We start from the raw sequence: 12467 nt of genomic DNA, 5'->3' as shown, positions 1-12467 counted from the left end.
AGAAGCTAATATTGGTGGGGATCTGCCCTCTATTATAGCTGATGATGAGACAAAGTTTTGTGATGTGTCTGGACTCCTGCCTAAGCTTTTAGGCTGGATGTTTTAGTGTGTTGCAGAGTAGCTGGCTGCTCCTCTTTTATTTTTGCAGTCAGCCAGTGACATCCATGTGCTTTATTGTTTTAGCTCTTTATACCACTTTCTTCCTTTTTAGTTCGTTTGAATATTGGTGATACTATGTTCGGTGCTTCTGTGTGGGTACACATAGTATTACAACTTCTGTTACCTTTACTTTATGTGCTGTGTTATACTCCTCTTTAGTGTATCTTACTGACATTTGTCTCAAACTGTTTTTGCGTGGGCGCTGAAGACCTTGATGTCGTGTGCATGTACAGACATACCCTCCGTCCTTAGGGTGTGTAGTATCACCTTTCATTCTTCGTTGGTTTTTAGTATCTATTGAAGTCTTTCTACTAAGCTATGGCACTGAAAGTGGAATTTACTTCCATGTCTCCTGAAGCCTGATGATTAATTGTTGCTAGGTTTGTGGGTGAAGTGATATGCCATAAAAGTAAAACATTTTCATCTCCAGGATACTTGATTGGATTAAATCCTCAGTTTTGAGCAGACAGGTACTGCAAATCCACAGTATTCCTTAGAACTGAGATGCAGTGATACTCACGGATCATTGTGGGGAGCATATTCCTGTTTAAGATGTATATAAAACACCTTCATTTTTAGTTTTGCACCAGCTAAAATATAATGGTGAAGGTACAAACCAAAAATAAATCAGCCCAAGGTTACCTTACTGAGTCATCCAAATTTTTCTGTTGCTCCAACATCTCACATAAGTACAAGGTGCATTCAAGTTCTAAGGCCTCTGATTGGCATCCATGAGGACCCTTTCCACATCTGGAATGACTCCACCCAGTATGCAGACGGAGTGCACATTGGTTTTCTTACCGTTCTTGTCAGCCAAGTCCCCAATTGGGCCCTAAAAAGTGCCTAATGTTGGAGCTTCCAACTACCAATGATCCCACCCTCTGTGATTTCCCGGATCTTGCGGGCTGAGTGGTTTCCTCTTAAATAGGACAGGTGACAGCACCTGGCTCAGCAACAGACAAACCGGGGGGGGGGGGGGGGGGGGGCCTTAGGTGTGGCCACCTGGAAAGTCTTTCGCCGCCTGCTTCACCCCACGGCCGGCCCACAAGAGTGGTGCCCATCCACTGCAGCCTCAAGCTGTATAACCGAAGCCATCACAGCATGAAGCTGAGAGCGACGTGTCACCAACTTTGCTTGCATCCGAACACAACAATCGCAGTCCCTGTCTGTACTAAAGATCGTGGAAAACTAAACTATGCAGATAAACAGACTATCGGCATGTGCTGCAGAACTCTACTGTAGACCCTGACGAAAATGCAGGAACTGTGTCTAATAATATGCAAATATTCAAAAACCTAACTACCGAAGCACTCGGGCGAAACTAAACAATTCGCGCCTGATTACGAACTTGTAATATGTCACAAAGTCTATTTACTTTCAGATGCAGACGAAAATGCGAAAACAGTGGCTATTAGATATTAAATTTACATGCAGCAATTCAAGAAACTAAACTATTAAAGCACACAGATGATATAATAAAATTCGCTCCTTCTTAGGAACTCGTAAATGTCACAGAAGCAGTTACTTCCCTGGTGCTGTATCTGTCTCGATCGGCTACTGCTGCCAGACTGATTGGCTTACAAAAGTGCATTTGACTTTTGATTTCAGTGCTTCAGAAACTAACGTTCTGTGTTTGGTGGAATTCGAATCTATACTTTCGTAATATGAATACAAAAATATGCAGCGTAAATATTGCTGCACATAGATGATCTTTCCAAAACATCTTTTTGCTGAGTTTTTTCATTTCGTAAGTGCCAGGATGTTCTACACTGGTGTTTTAAACCCTTTACCATTCAAAGGATCGATACTTTAATATCTATGAGGGAAAGTATACTGTTACTTATCATGGAAAAAGTGTATTTTTCACCATGGAAGAAGTGTATTTTCACCTCAAGAAAAACGCTTTCTTAACCGGTAATCCTTGAAATATTCGGGAATTTATTTTTTCTTGCTCACGTATACACCCTGAAATAACATTGTTAATGGTTGATTAGGGTACATGGAATGCCAGAACCTGTAAGAGACCTAAAATAGTGTCTTATTTGAACACTATAAATTATCTCCATTAGATCATTCTGATAGGCCTTTTTTTATGTTGACACATTGTACCTGCCTTCATACATTCTTCGTTCATGAGCTGGCTTCACAAATAAATTTTCTAATGTTTGCTTGAGATTTTTGTCCTCATAGTATATGCTATTTGTATATTTACTACTTTATACTTTCAACACTCTACAGAGGCTTCATTCTTATGAGGCACATATGAGCTGTTTGTTAGCTGCTGTTGCGCATTTATTGTAAGATATACTTTGTTCTTTATTTTATTTTCTTTGTTCCTATGATGCTAACATTGGTATGATGTAATAGGATAGGCATGTGCATCAGTTCTCTGTACTAAGAGATTTGAAATTAATTTTCATGTACAGTGCAAAAGACCTTGAGGTTTCTGGAAGAAGCCAGTTCTTAATGCATTGAAAAAGGATCCACAACTATAAATAATAATGTAAACCTAGAAGTTTGCTTAGACAAGACACAATGAAAGAGGTCTAAAGACTTCATAAAGATGATGATTGTAATTTATATGTACAGAGCATGTTTTGAATACTATGTGATGACTGCATTTTGGAAGCCTCACTGTAATACTGAGTTCTTGCCTAACTTGTTGCATAAAATTCAATGTTTCAGTTTCAAACATTATCATATGTCATATGCCATCAAAAGATTCAGAATTGCCAAGATTACACTGATACTAAAATCTTCTACTACTTAAATCTCACCCACCTGGACAACTATGTTTATTAAAGCACCTGCTTCCAAGACAGGGAGACATGCCAGCCTGGGTTCGAGTCTGCCCAGCAGTTTGATGAGTCAGTGTGCTTGCCAGCCTGAATGTCTCGTCTAAGATACATGTTATGCAAACACTTAGAAATCTTTTTCACATTTGCACATGGAATTTACTCTAGATGCACACAGTTGAGTATACTGATTCAGTCGTGCAGAGGGAGTAGGAGCTAGACGACTTCAGATGTTTAGTCTCCTTGAACCCACAATTAGCAGCAGCTGCGATCATCTCCTACCAGAGTTTCCTTAGTGATTGTGCTGTGTTTTTATGTTAAGATGATTTTGTAATGACTTGATCTAACAGACTGATAGTGCTTACACTTCATCAACATTCAAAAATATACATTTCTTTTGCTGTTATATGCTGCTCTTTATAAATGAAATACTGTTCCTTCTTTGACTGTCTTTGAAAATGACAAATATGTTAACTGTGCCAACAACATGCAAACACTGTCATTGCTTAATTCTTATATTAATTTCAGATTATTGCATCTACGCAGAAGGGCACCATATTGGATACTGCTTCATTTTCAAAAAAAGGGACCTAAAAGACTTGGTTTATGTGAAGTGAGGGCTACGGAGAAATTTGAGAAACAGGCTGGATGTAGAATGAAAGTCACCAGAAACACGAGGTAAATAAGTCAGATTATATCCTTCCTCACTTTTTCATTAACCCATTTCCCATGTAAGTATGTATTTTGATAAACTTAAAGCAACAAAATTGGAAGCATTTTGGTCCTTTTGCTGTATACATGTGTTTAGGCATCTGTTACTTTCCAAGGAGTTCCTAAATTCTCTTCTTCCCTAAACTCTCTTCTTCAACATGGTAATGATGTGAAGGAATATTTCCCCAACAGTTATGTGTGAATATAACATCTTAATTGTGCTGTCATGACTCGCCATGCTAATGCAGAGAGGGGACAAGAGGAGAGAGAGAGAGAGAGAGAGAGAGAGAGAGAGAGAGAGAGAGAGAGAGAGAGAGAGAGCGGGGGGGGGGGGGGGGGGAGGGGGAGCGGGAGCGGGAGCGGGAGCGATGGTGACTAATGGCAGATGAAGGCAACACGTTATATATCTTCCTGTAAAAAGTAAGTTTCTTACAATGTGTAGGCAGTTATTTATATTTCATCTTACACTTGTTTAACCACTATGGGATATTGAATACTATAATATAAATTTTGCTGTGTTATACTTGTTGTAGAATTTGACAGAAGTCACATTTGAAACAGTTTTGTCACATTCATTTATGTGGGGAAGCATTTTTCACAGAATGCCAAAAATATATTTTCAATTGCATGAAAACTAAATACTGAAACTGAAAGAAACCATTGTGATTCCTTTATTACATGTGTGTAGTAATTTGTGGTGCCTATCAGAGAAGTTCCTCTGCTTGCTGTAGTAAACTACAGCATTCTTACACATTTTGATGGTGATGTGTCTACGTCTGTATCTAATCCACAAGCCAGTGTGTGGCAGAGGGTCCTTACTGCAAAACTATCATTTACTCATTTCCCTATTTCTTTTGCTAATAGTGTGTGTGAAGAATAACTATGGTGAGCCTTGGTATGAGCTTAAATTTCTTATACTTTACCAACCGCATATACTGCTGCTGTTTCTTCTTAAGATGTGCTCATGTGGAACTTAATAGTAAACCTCCCTGTGATGTACAGTGTCCTCTGCAGTGCCTTCTGCCAGAATTGGATGAGCATCCCCAGTTCACTCCTCCAGTTATTAAACAAGCCCATGACAAAATGCTCCATTTTTCTTTAAATCTCTATCTTCTCTATTAATCTTACTTTGGACAGACTAAAAAGTAATACATACGAAACATAAAATACAATGATTTTATAAGCTACCTCTTTGATGGATGAATTAAATTTCCTTTTGATTCTTCCAGTGATTTTGTGACATTTGTTGCTTCTGGAACTGATTTTATGTGATTGTTGAACATAGTCACTCTGGACACACACTTGTATATATTTAACTCTTGATTGTTTCCAGTGACTAGTTGCCATTTGTGTAACCAAATGGGGTTTCCTAGAAATTGATGCCAAATAGTTTAATCAAACAATAACGGTTCTTGCCAAATGTTGTGCGTAAAACACATTTTCTGGTGTTGTGCCTTACACAGCAGCATCACCTGTTAATAGCCTCATCCAAATGCTCATAGTCTGGTTGTGCTACCGGCAACAGTGAGTGTGCTGTAGCAGGTGTGATCATGTTTGTCATTGACTGTTTCACACGCCCTCAACCTGCCAGGAATGGTTATACATCACACAATCTCACTATGGCAATCATTGATTGAAGCCCTTGCACTAGCACCTTGGCGGAAAATGCAAAGTGTTCAGATAACACAATGAGCTAACTTCCAATTTCTTTTGAAACTGGGGAAAAGATCATGCCATATTGAAGGAAGTGTACGGAAGTTAACGTTTATTGCAGTTACAAGCTTCTCACTGATTTAAAAGATATAAGGAGTGATACGAAATGACCAATGATGATTCACACCCTGAACAACCCTCAACATCAGAAATGGACAATAACATTGAGAAAATTGGTTAATTGATCCTTGAAAATCATTCTATATGGTCAGGCAGTCAATCAACATTATGATGTCGAGGTTCTGACTGCTGATTGTGAATAAGTGATGAGACGAAGATAGGATTTGTGGAACTGCAAGTCCTGGAGCTCCACAAAGACAATGTGCCAACCCATTCTGCTTTGTCTGGTGGACTACCCAGCATATTGCTTGACATGGCTCCCTATGACTACTTCTTATTTCGTGAGGTCAAATCTGTACTTAAAGAGACAAGACTTGAGTGTTGAAGCGATGAGATCAAAAGTGATGAAGTTTGTGATCAAGCTGACATAAGTAAACTTTCATCACTGCCTTGAACAGGGGGGAGTGTTGTTCTGATTGCAAGGAGAGTACATGGAGGGTGATAATTTTTTTAATGTAATAGGTGATCAGTAAAGGAAGGGTGGTGTGTGTGTGTGGGGGGGGGGGGGGGGGGGAGAGGGAGAGGGAGAGGGAGAGGGAGAGGCTTGATAGTTTCAGATGATGCTGTCATGTAGATCACACCACCAGAAGTTGTAGTAAAATGCTATAAATCTTGCATAGGATCAATGTATGACGCACAGACTGGTATTTGAGCCTTAACACAAACAAATGTGGTGTATTGCGGAAAAATATTTACCAAGAACCATTATTGTTTGATTAAACTATTTCTCATACATTAGTGGGAAACTCACTTGAACACAGTTGGCCATCAGTTACTAGGAAAAACCACACAGTTACACAAATGGCAACCAGTCGCTGGTAAGTCACAAGAGTTACAGATGTACTAGTGTGTCTCCAGAATGACTTACAGTGAAACAGCTGCATAAAATTAGTTCTAGAAATAGCAAATGCCACAGTGCGTCTCCCTGGAAGAATCGCAAGGAAATTTAATGCATCTGCCAAATCTTTGTGATTAATGTTTCTTGAGTATCACTTGTTAGTCTGTACCAAGTAGGATTACTTGAGGAGATGCAGATCTTAAGAAGAATGTTTTTTAGTTGGACGAGTGAATTGGAGTTGTTCATCCAGTTCTGGTGACTGGCACTACAAGACACATTATACGGCATGAAGAGGTTTAAAATTAAATTCTGAATGTGTATATCCCAATTTGCCTATATTACATCTCTTACTTCATTGTTCACCACAGAATGCCAACTTCAGAAAGCCATTCAGAAAGTACATAACTAGGTCTGGAATGAATTGTAGATATCAACTTTCTCCTATCAAAACTTGCACCACTCCATTCAGCAGGGTTGCCACAAGTTTTGGAAATCGAGGAATATCAGGGAATTTCAAACATGGCAGGGAAATTTGAAAAAAAAAAAAAACACCGGAAAAATCTCGTTTTTGTCTTAGTAGATGAAATGGTTTGTTTACTGAGATGTCATGCAGTCACTGGTTGCGTGCAGCTGAGTATGCCCACTGCTTCCCTACTCCCTCATTCTTACTGTCTCTCCCCTTCCTACCATTCCTCTCAGCTTGCAGGCAACGCTACCACCAGTTCTTGCCATTAACCTAGCAGCTGCCGACAAGAGGCTGGGAGATGTGAGGAGTGGTTTGTGTGGATCTGATTCTGAGAGACAGTTGATGCAGTGGCTCGAAACAGTGGTCACGTGTGTGTGATTTGTGTCAGAGTGATTATGTGAAAATATGCACTCTGACAAAGGCTATGGCCAAAAATTTAGTTGTGAGAGTGTGACTGTCTTTCCTACGTGCCTGTCTGCAGCTCAACGGTCATCTTCATGGTGAATTCCTACCTATGCTCATTAATGCTGTTTCTCAGAGTATTGGCGCAAGTTATCTGTTGGTTGGATTGGTCATGTGATTCATTTCATTAGCATGGTGTCTGTGACTCTTGAAAAGCTGGCCACACGAGTGGACTTCCACAATGGGCCAAAACCGCTGGTCATCTCCAATGGATTGGGCCTGCCGATCTGAAGCCCGTCATTTCCTATAAATGTACAGGCCCTGCCCGTCGGATTTAGTGTCACCGATCTGCCTGCAGGGTGGGTCCGTTTGTGTGTGGTGTAATGCAGCAGAGTTTAGTCGTGGACTGTGGTGTTGCTTGGCAGGTCAGAGGCCACAGCAATAGATTTTGGGAATTGTGACTGTCTCACTGCAAGTGCATTGTACAGTGTGGTGTTTTATAGACATTTTATTATTCTAGTACATTTTGGCACTTTGAAAGTAGTTTGCGTATTAGAAAGTATGGACGATAAGAAGAAGAAAATTGTGGCAGTTGCTGGCAGTTTGTATGATATGTATTCCTGTATTTCTCGAAAGAAAAATCGCACAATACCTATATAATGAAATGATCGTGTGGCATTGATGGCCGTGAGGCCCCATCCGGAAAAGTTCGGTCACCGGGTTGAAATTCTTCGTTCTGGTGACACCACATTGGCCTCCTTGTGTCTCAGTGATTATGAAATAATGAAGAAGATAACACAGCACCCAATCCATGAGCAGGGAAAATCGCCATCCTGGCCAAGAATCGAACCCATGGTAGGTGGACGCACTACTACTCAGCTAAGCAGGCAGGCAGACATACAATACCACTAAATTAATGGATGTAACACATTGGGTAATAACTGTCAAAAATGAATGTAGTAGAACCAACATTTCATTGGCAGTCACCTATAGTAGTGTCTTACACAACTCTTCCCCACCTTGTACAGTTCTTTCAAGAGGCCTACTTTTCTCAGAGGTTATTTCTGAACATCAGTGCTCTTAATGAAACACATTTTACCATTTGGCTTGCTTTCTTCATTTAAATACAGTTCATTACAAAAGATGCTGATGTTAGTACTTAAAATTTTTGCTCACACATTTTGAAATACAAAAGTCCTGACAGTTTTTTGTTGACTTATGTCTTTACTCGCCCTTAATATCTCAAAATTTGTTAGGGAAAAGTGCTAAAATTTGTCTGGAGATCAGGGAATTTCACTTGGGGAAACTTCTGGCAATCCTGTTCAGTTGACTCAGGACTGTGCATCCCCAACCAGAAGTATACATCGGCCACTTGAAGTTGTTGAAATTTGGACCCTGTATTAGACAATAAGTTAACATGGTTACCACGTGTACACCAGTTTGAGGAAGATTGCATGAGGAAACTTACTTACCCACAGATTTCTCAGTTGCACTTCCCAAGATGCAGACAGCACAGTTCTTCTGTGATTCTACTAAGCTTTGATTTTATCCCACCACTATCAGTGTGTTGACTACAGGCCAGCACAAATACCAATAGTGAGCTTGGTAGACCATTGCCACCATATGTCCGAAAGAACAAGCAACACACGACAGCTGCATCAGGACTTCATGCAAAATCTGCAGCAATGAGTCAAAAATGTATGCCGCACCAGGACTTGAACCCAGTATCTCCTGCGTATTAGACAGTGCAAGTAACTACTGTGCTACCTGGACATGGTGTTTATCATAAATGTGAGGACTATCTTGGTATGATCCCCTGTTGACCCACACTCTCGCCTAATGCCAACTATCTGTAGCCCTGTCCATGTCCTCCCTGTTCACTAATTTTAGATTCCTGTTGGAGTTTAGATTTAAATGTGCATCCACACTGGAGGTGGTTGTTCCATTTCCGATCAGACATGTATGAAAGAACAGATACCACACATTCGTATAATTGATTTGCCTTTATGGACAATGAAGTCACAACATTCAGTGCACAAATGCACATTTACATTCAACCTCCAGCAGGAATCTAAGATTAGTGAGTATGGAGAACATAAATGAAGACTGCAGATGGGTGGTGCTAGGTGAGTGTGGGTTAGCCGGGGAGTGTACAGAGGTAGTCCATGCATTTGTAATAAACATTCAATCCTGGTGGTTCAGTGATAAAAACAACTGCCTAGTAAGCAGTAGATGCTGGGTTTGAGTCACAGTCTGGCACACATTTTCACTTGTGGCCATTGATTCCTTATAAAGTCCTATTGCAGCTAATATCATTAGTTTCATTTTTTCTTTCTTCCTCCTGCAACTTCAATTTATATAATCTGTCAGATATCTATTCATCTGTTACTTCGCTCTGTATCGCAATCAACAGTTTTTCAGACTGGTTACACGCAACTCAACAATTGGTAGACAGTCTGAGATGAGATTCGAGCCTCTATGCAGGGGCACCAACTGCCATCTCTTGCCTTCAGTGAATCCCTCCCCTCCCCCCTTCCCCCCTCCCCCTCCCCCTCCCCCCTCCCCCTCCCCCCTCCCCCTCCCCCTCCCCCTCCCCCTCCCCCTCCCCCTCCCCCTCCCCCTCCAGACCCCTCCTGTCACACACACACACACACACACACACACACACACACACACACTTTGACATATATTTGCTGGGGTGGATGGAAAGTCAATGACAGGGTTGGTTATACTTTCACACTTACAAGGGGCACAAGAAGTGTTCACTGCTGAGTGCATGCAGTATATGCTGCTGAGTTGGTTGCCATATCACAGGCTCTGCAATACATTAAAACTCTTGCAAGAAAGGACTCCATGAGCCCCTCACACGGAATATCCCCGTGCTATCCCACAAAACTTTCGGTCACCAGCATCCAAGATCTATTACTTGACCTTGTGTGTGTGTGTGTGTGTGTGTGTGTGTGTGTGTGTGTGTGTGTGTGTGTGTGTGTGTGTGTTCAGTCCTGAGACTGGTTTGATGCAGCTCTCCATGCTACTCTATCCTGTGCAAGCTTCTTCATCTCCCAGTATCTACTGCAACCTGCATCCTTCTGAATCTGTTTAGTATATTCATCTCTTGGTCTCCCTCTACGATTTTTACCCTCCACGCTGCCCTCCAATAGTAAATTGGTGATCCCTTGATGCCTCAACACATGTCCTACCAACTGATCCCTTCTTCTAGTCAAGTTGTCCCACAGACTTATCTTCTTGCCAATTGTATTCAATACTTCCTCATTAGTTATGTGATGTACCCATCTAATCTTCAGCATTCTTCTGTAGCACCACATTTCAAAAGCTTCTATTCTCTTCTTGTCCAAACTATTTATCACCCATGTTTCACTTCCATACAGGGCTACACTCCATACAAATACTTTCAGAAATGACTTCCTGACACTTAATTCTATACTCGATGTCAACAAATTTCTCTTCTTCAGAAACGCTTTCCTTGCCATTGCCAGTCTACATTTTATATCCTCTCTACTTCGACCATCATCAATTATTTTGCTCCCCAAATAGCAAAACTCCTTTACTACTTCAAGTGTCTCATTTCCTAATCTAATTCCCTCAGCATCACCTGATTTAATTAGACTACATTCCATTAACCTGGTTTTGCTTTTGTTGATGTTCATCTTATACCCTCCTTTTAAGACACTGTCCATTCCGTTCAACTGCTCTTCCAACAAATCCTTTGCTGTATCTGACAGAATTACAATGTCACCGGCGAACCTCAAAGTTTTTATTTCTTCTCCATGGATTTTAATACCTACTCTGAATCTTTCTTTTGTTTCCTTCACTGCTTGCTCAATATACATACTGAATAACATCAGGGAGAGACCACAACCCTGTCTCACTCCCTTCCCAACCACTGCTTCCCTTTCATGTCCCTCGTCTCTTATAACTGCCACCTGGTTTCTGTACAAATTGTAAATAGCCTTTCGCTCCCTGTATTTTACCCCTGCCACCTTCAGAATTTGAAAGAGCGTATTCCAGTCAACATTGTCAAAAGCTTTCTCCAAGTCTAAAACTGCTAGAAACGTAAGTTTGCCTTTCCTTAATCTAGCTTCTAAGATAAGTCTTAGGGTCAGTACTGCTTCACGTGTTCCAACATTTCTACTGGATCGAAACTGATTTTCCTCGAGGTCGGCTTCTACTAATTTTTCCATTCGTCTGTAAAGAATCCGCGTTAGTATTTTGCAGCCGTGACTTATGAAACTGATAGTTTGGTAATTTTCACATTCGTCAACACCTGCTTTCTCTGGTATTGGAATTATTATGTTCTTCTTGAAGTCTGAGGGTATTTTGCCTGTTTCATACATATTGCTCACCAGATGGTAGAGTTTTGTCAGGACTGGCTCTCCCAAGGCTGTCAGTAGTTCTAATGGAATGTTGTCTTTTCTCGGGGCCTTGTTTTGACTCGGGTCTTTCAGTGCTTTGTCAAACTCTTCTCGCAGTATTATATCTCCCCTTTCATCTTCATCAACGTCCTCTCCCATTTCCGTAATATTGTCCTCAAGTACATTGCCCTTGTATAGACCCTCTATATACTCCTTCCACCTTTCTGCTTTCCCTTCTTTGCTTAGAACTGGGTTTCCATCTGAGCTTTTGATATTCATACAAGTGGTTCTCTTATCTCCTAAGGTCTCTTTAATTTTCCTGTAGGCAGTATCTATCTTACCCCTAGCGAGATAAGCCTCTACATCGTTACATTTATCCTCTAGCCATCCCTGCGTAGCCATTTTGCACTTCCTGTCGATCTCATTTTTGAGACGTTTGTATTCATTTTTGCCAGCTTCATTTACTGCATTTTTATATTTTCTCCTTTCATCGATTAAATTCAATATTTCTTCTGTCACCCAAGGATTTCTACTAGCCCTCGTCTTTTTACCTACTTGATCCTCAGCTGCCTTCACTACTTCATTCCTCAAAGCTACCCATTCTTCTTCTACTGTATTTCTTTCCCCCATTCCTGTCAATTGTTCCCTTATGCTCTCCCTGAAACTGTGTACAACCTCTGGTTTAGTCAGTTTATCCAGGTCCCATCTCCTTAAATTCCCACCTTTTTGCAGTTTCTTCAGTTTTAATCTACAGTTCATAACCAATAGATTGTGGCCAGAGTCCACATCTGCCCCTGGAAATGTCTTACAATTTAAAACCTGTGGTTCCTTAATCTCTGTCTTACCATTATATAATCTATTTGATACCTTTTAGTATCTCCAGGGTTCTC

The 12467-nt window shown here is 40.7% G+C and overlaps 1 long non-coding RNA gene across 1 annotated transcript in view; it reads left to right on the top strand.

Moving 5' to 3' along the window:
* The window catches only part of LOC126299219 (uncharacterized), a 108520-nt gene that overhangs the window by 42587 nt on the left and 53466 nt on the right, over positions 1-12467 (top strand). Inside the window, exon 2 of the long non-coding RNA XR_007552745.1 lies at positions 3483-3632. This is a non-coding gene — a long non-coding RNA (uncharacterized LOC126299219). The remainder of the gene's footprint in view (positions 1-3482; positions 3633-12467) is intronic.

This window comes from Schistocerca gregaria, chromosome X, assembly GCF_023897955.1.
Source record: "Schistocerca gregaria isolate iqSchGreg1 chromosome X, iqSchGreg1.2, whole genome shotgun sequence".
NCBI classification, from domain to species: domain Eukaryota; kingdom Metazoa; phylum Arthropoda; class Insecta; order Orthoptera; family Acrididae; genus Schistocerca; species Schistocerca gregaria.
This window is presented reverse-complemented; position numbering and strand designations above follow the sequence as displayed.